Source organism: Narcine bancroftii, chromosome 11 (genome assembly GCF_036971445.1).
Source record: "Narcine bancroftii isolate sNarBan1 chromosome 11, sNarBan1.hap1, whole genome shotgun sequence".
NCBI lineage: Eukaryota > Metazoa > Chordata > Chondrichthyes > Torpediniformes > Narcinidae > Narcine > Narcine bancroftii.
In genome coordinates this window covers 28829088-28835087 of record NC_091479.1, presented here as the reverse complement: position 1 = coordinate 28835087, position 6000 = coordinate 28829088, and the positions used below count along the sequence as shown (strand labels likewise).

General features: G+C 40.0%; 1 long non-coding RNA gene across 1 annotated transcript in view; it reads right to left on the bottom strand.

The window, feature by feature from the left end:
* Nucleotides 1–1861: 1861 nt before the first annotated feature.
* LOC138746351 (uncharacterized) overlaps nucleotides 1862–6000 on the bottom strand; it is a 30214-nt gene continuing 26075 nt past the window's right edge. Inside the window, exon 3 of the long non-coding RNA XR_011346889.1 lies at nucleotides 1862–1996. This is a non-coding gene — a long non-coding RNA (uncharacterized lncRNA). The remainder of the gene's footprint in view (nucleotides 1997–6000) is intronic.

The following is a 6000-nucleotide window of genomic DNA, read 5'->3' as shown; positions in this document are numbered from 1 at the left end:
TGCCAAAATGTTTGGCCTGGAAGTCAGCCTGAAGAAAACTGAGGTCCTCCATCACCCAGCTCCCCACCATGACTACCAGCCCCCCCCACCCCCCACATCTCCATTGGGTACACAGAACTCAAAACGGACAACCAGTTTACCTATCTCGGCTGCAGCATTTCATCTGATGCAAGGATTGACAACGAGATAGACAACAGATTCGCCAAGGCAAATAGCGCGTTTGGAAGACTACACAAAAGAGTCTGGAAAAACAACCAACTGAAAAACCTCACAAAGATTAGCGTATACAGAGCCATTGTCATACCCACACTCCTGTTCGGCTCCAAATCATGGGTCCTCTACCGGCATCACGTATGGCTCCTAGAACGCTTCAATAATCATTGTCTCCACTCCATCCTCAACATTCATTGGAGAGACTTCATCACCTACATCGAAGTACTCGAGCTGGCAGAGTCCAAAAGCATCGAATCCACACTGCTGAAGATCCAACTGCGCTGGGTAGGTCACGTCTCCAGAATGGAGGACCATCGCCTTCCGAAGATCGTGTTATATGGTGAGCACTCCACTGGCCACCGAGACAGAGGTGCACCAAAGAAGAGGTACAAGGACTGCCTAAAGAAATCTTTTGGTGCCTGCCACATTGACCACTGCCAGTGGGCTGATATCGCCTCAAACCGTGCATCTTGGCGCTTCACAGTTCGGCGGGCAGCAAGCTCCGTTGAAGAAGACCACAGAGCCTACCTCACTGACAAAAGACAAAGGAGGAAAAACCCAACACCCAACCCCAACCAACCAATTTTTTCTTGCAACCGCTGCAATCGTGTCTGCCTATCCTGCTTCGGACTTGTCAGTCATAAACGAGCCTGCAGCTGATGTGGACATACCCCTCCATAAATCTTCATCTGCGAAGCCAAGCCAAAGAATGTACAATAAACTGTGGCAGGTACTGTAACACCAGGATCACAGTGGGGAGAATATTTAACAGTGATGTACGAAGACTGAGGCAGATACTGTGACACTGGATTCACAAAGGGGAGAAAGTTTATCAGTGGTGTACGCTAAACTGTGGAAGATACTGTGACACCGAGTTCACATTAGTGAGAAGGTTTAACAGTGATGTACAATAAACTGTGGCAGGTACTGTTACACCAGGTTCACAGTGCGTAGAAAGTTTAATGGTGATGTACAGTAGACTGAGGCAGATACTGTGACCCTGGGTTTACAGTACAGGGAATGTTTAAAAGTGATGTACAATAAAATGTGGCAGATATTGTGAAACCAGGTTCACAGGGGGAAGAATGTTTAAAAGTGATCCACATTACACTATTGCAGATACATTGACAGTGGGTTCACAGTAGGGAGGAGATTTAAGGGTGATGTATGGGAGACTGAGGTAGATACTGTGACACTAGGTTTACAGTGGGGAGAATGTTAAACGGTGCTGGACGGTAGACTGAAGCAAATACTATTACATCAAGTTCACAGTGGGGAGAAGGTTTAACGCTGATGTACTATAGACTGAGGCAGAAACTATGAGACAGGATTCACATTCGTGAGGTTTAACAGTGATGTACGATTAACTGTGTCAGATACTTTGACATCAGGTTCATATTGGGGAGAAGGTTTAATGGTGATGTACGGTAGAGGGAGGCAGATACTGTGACACAAGGCTCATTGTATTGTTCATTTTTCTTAATTACAACATCTAATTTATATCTCCATTTTTTTTTGTGGCAACTTCCAAACATTCCATAAACTTCAATTCTAATCAGATTTTGTTCATTTAAATAGGTCACCACAAAAATCCCAAATCATTTGGTCTCTTAAGTACGCTGCACAAAATTAAATTCTTTACCTGGGTTTGGTTCAATGGCAATTCAGTCTCTTTCATTATTTTTTCAGCCCCTCGTTTTGTGCTTTCTGCTTTGCCCAGCTGATTTACCAAATGAGCATCCAACTCTGTCTTCTCATCTTGACCCAACATCTCCTCTGTAAACTTAAGCAAACCAAGATGACTAAAGTTAAAATTTTCACATCTGCATTTTCAAAAGCAAAAATCACGCTGTGACTTGCAGTTTCACATCATAATCCCACTTGCTAAACTTGCAAGCAACTACACCACATCTTACAGCTGGAAAATTGCAAGAAAACTGCTTGGTTAAAGCAAAGATTCCACCCAGTCACCCCATTAAAGGCCTCCAAGTTAACAACAGATAGCAACCTGAAAGTTAAATACAAAGATCTGTATCAGGAATATTAACAGGGTTTTAAAAAAAATCATGTACATTATTGAAAGAAAACTCCTCAGGGAACACCAGACTCTTGTTGAACAATTCCTGTTGTATTCCTCAAAATGGTTTGAATCTTGATTTCAAGCAGAGTCAGTTGGTGAGATTGTTGGTCCAGAAAAAACCCTGCCCACACATTCCCTTAAATACCTGCAAAGTCCTGGCTCAGTTCTGCTCCATGCTAAAGCTATCAGAGCTTTTCTGAAGAGATAACGGACTTCAGATCCTGGTACATTGAGTCAAAAACACCCTAATGTTTCCCTGAACAACACACCTCTCTCTGAAAAACAACAAGAACCTTCCTGAGCAGTGCTCATTTACCTTTCAAGCACCAAATCCTGGTGAACTTTATACATATATTTTTATTTATATCTATATATATATAGGTCTTTATTCTTTGGAGCGTAGAAGGTTGAGAGGGGATTTGATAGAAGTATTTAAGATTATGAAAGGGATAGACAGAATGGATGTGGATAGACTATTTCCGTTAAGAGGAGGAAAGATTAAAACAAGAGGACATGAGTTAAGAATTAAGGGGCAGAGGTTTAGAGGTAACATGAGGGGGAACTTCTTTACTCAGAGAGTGGTAGCCGTGTAGAATGATCTTCCGGGAGAAATAGTGGTGGCGGAGTCAATTGTATTATTTAAGAAAAGGTTGGACAGGTACATGGATGAGAAGAAGATTGAGGGTTATGGGCATTGTGCAGGGAGGTGGGACTAGAAAGGGGTGTTTGGTTCGGTGCGGACTAGAAGGGCCTAATGGCCTGTTTCCGTGCTGTAATTGTTATGTTATATGTTATGTTACATGTTAAATTCTGTACACAGTATGAATGGCCTGAAACCAGTGAAGTTGGAGGAATGAGAAGTGAGATTGGACTGTGAACCAAAGAACTTTTCTGAACTTACACACACATTACACACACGTGCACTTAAATTAGAAGGTGGGTAAGTTAAGTAAATTAAGTTAAAGTAGTAAAATAGTGATAAGTTAACATGTAAATCCGTGTTCATGTTGAAAGATAATTAAAATCAGCTTTTGTTTAAGTCACCATTTGTCTTGGTGAATATCTATTGCTGCTGTGTTTTGGGATCCTCTGGTCTCGTAACACAGCACCAAGCTTCAGGTAATGATAATAGTCCAAAAAAGGGACCCGGCATCTTTTGAAAATTATTAATTGACTCTTCAATAATTATTGTAAATATTAACAAGACATAATATCATTTCACTGTTGTGTTTGTGTCGTTGGACAATTCCCTTTCCATTCAATCAGAATTAGAGTTTTGGGTGCCGTATTTGAGAAAAGATGTGCTGGTGTTGGAGAAGGTCAGCGATGATTTACTGGAATGATATCAGGAATGAAAGGGTTAGTGTATGAGGAACAATTGTCGACTCCTCGACTGTACTAGTTGGAGTACAGAAGGAGAAGAGAGACCTCAGCGGCATTTCAAATGCTGGAAGGCTTGGACAGAGTACATATGGCAAAGATGATTCCCATGGTAGGAGATTCTAGAACAAGGGACATAATTTCAGGATAAAAGGGTGTCAATTTAAAACAGATGTGGAAAAATTGATTTTGTCAGTGGTTCATGGATCTGTGGAACTGAGGTCATTGGGTGTATTTCAGGCAGAGAATGACGGGTATTTGATTAGTCAAGGAATCAAGGGTTAAGGGGAGAGAGCTGGGCAGTGGGGATGAGTGGAAGAATGGTTGAACAGACTCAATGGGCCTACTTCTGCCCCTGTATCTTGTGATCTATATCCTGCGGAAGACCAAGACAACCCTCCTCTTGTATTCCATTATCAGAAAACAGTCTGCATCATGAGCTTATGTCATGTGAACCCATTTCCTATTGAATCCCATGTTACAAGTGACCCAATACAACTTCTGCATTGAGAGGACTACAGCTTCCTCATTTTTAAAATTGTTATTGAGCAGCTCAAATGAGATTTCTTGGTTCTTTTTTTGAAAGGGAAAAATTGCCATCAAATAAAATAGGAGAGAGAAAGCAGATGAATTCTATATGTGGGTGTAATGGAGGATTAAAACCATGTACCCAGATGCTTTTTGCTTATGTGGAACTGACGACACTGGATCCACACGCAGGTCACCTTACTTTCAGAATTAGCAGATGTAATTAAACTCAGCCATGGGGACTTATCTGAAGATACACTTTGAAATGGAATTCCACTGTGAGGCCCAGGGAAAGCAGTTGTCAAATGCAACACTCTGAAATTGACGAATTGGTCACAACCTGTCTTGCTCGAGAAGTTTTAATAAGTCTTTGTATCTACGAGATAAACCAGGAAATCATAACATCCTGGTTCCATAATAATTAATCTTCTAAATTGTAGAATATAATGTTCAGTTTTGATTTTGACTGACAAATATTAGAAGGAGTAGGCGCATGATTAATTGTTTTTGGGGTATATAAGCCTGTGGTCCTGCTGCTGAAGTTTAGACTCTCCAAGCGCCCTGACAACCTACTACAAGTGTACAGTCGTTGCCTCGCTTCGGCAGTTGGGACCAGCCCAGGCATTGATAAGTATAGTTGGGAAGGGCTTGCATATTGTAGTGTGAAATCAGCTTTTGAATTAGTAATAAACATTAGTATAAACTGAACTGCTCTTGGTGTGTGTGTCTATTTTCTTTCGGTAGCTCAAACACTGTGACCAATCTAAAATGAACAAAATGAGAGGTATAAGTTTACCCAAGACAGTGGGATTCAAAATTAAAGGTCGGTGATAAAAATACACCATTGTTGAAACATATAATTAATATATGGAATAAAACATATGATTAATATATGGAATGAAATTGGTGTAAGTGGATGTACATCACCCAGGATGGCTTTGATTCAAAATCCTCGTATCTTTTTCCAAGGATCATCAATTTCTGGACAGCTGGTTTCATAAGGGAATTATAAATGTTGAAGATTGTTGTGAAAGTGGTCAATTAATGTCATTTGAGCAACTGAAAAATAAATATCGTATAACTCATCGCAATCTTTTTTGCTATTTCCAACTAAGAGCATATTTGAAAGCTAAGTTAGGATCAACCATGTGGTACTGAAATAGAAATTCCTTATAAAGAGGAATTGTTAAAAAATTTACTTCGATTATGTCCTCTTTATTACAAGTAGGAACTTTTAAACGAGGAGTTCATAAGTCGAGACAAAGGTGGGAAATGGATCTGAATATTTTAATTGATTGGCAAATTAGGGCAGGTCCATATAAGGATCTCAATGTAAGATAAAAATTAGTTCAGTTTAATTCTTTTTACATCCGTAATGTAGCATATGTCAGAAAGGATTTTAACTGAAAGCTGCACTTGGAGTCAGGTGACTCAGGCAGTTGGATTTAAAAAGCTCAACATGAAGCTGATTTGGGAATAGAGATCACGTGATCCAGAGGAGTTGTATTAATTCACTTCAACTCAGCATTTTGGATCGATTGACCAGAGTTCCACACTGCAGCAGTGAGGAAGGAATTCATAACTAGTTTTTCTTCTGCAGTTACTTCTTACACCAGAGAAATTGAATAGAATAAAATCAGAATTATCAGATCAATGTTTGAGGTGTGGTGAAGATGTAGAAACTTTCTTGCATACAACTTAGCTTTGTCTTAATGCAAGATCTTTTTGGGGAGAATAACAAATTTTTTTGGAACAAGTTATAGGAGCTGTTTTTCCACAAAATCCAACCTTAATTTTAT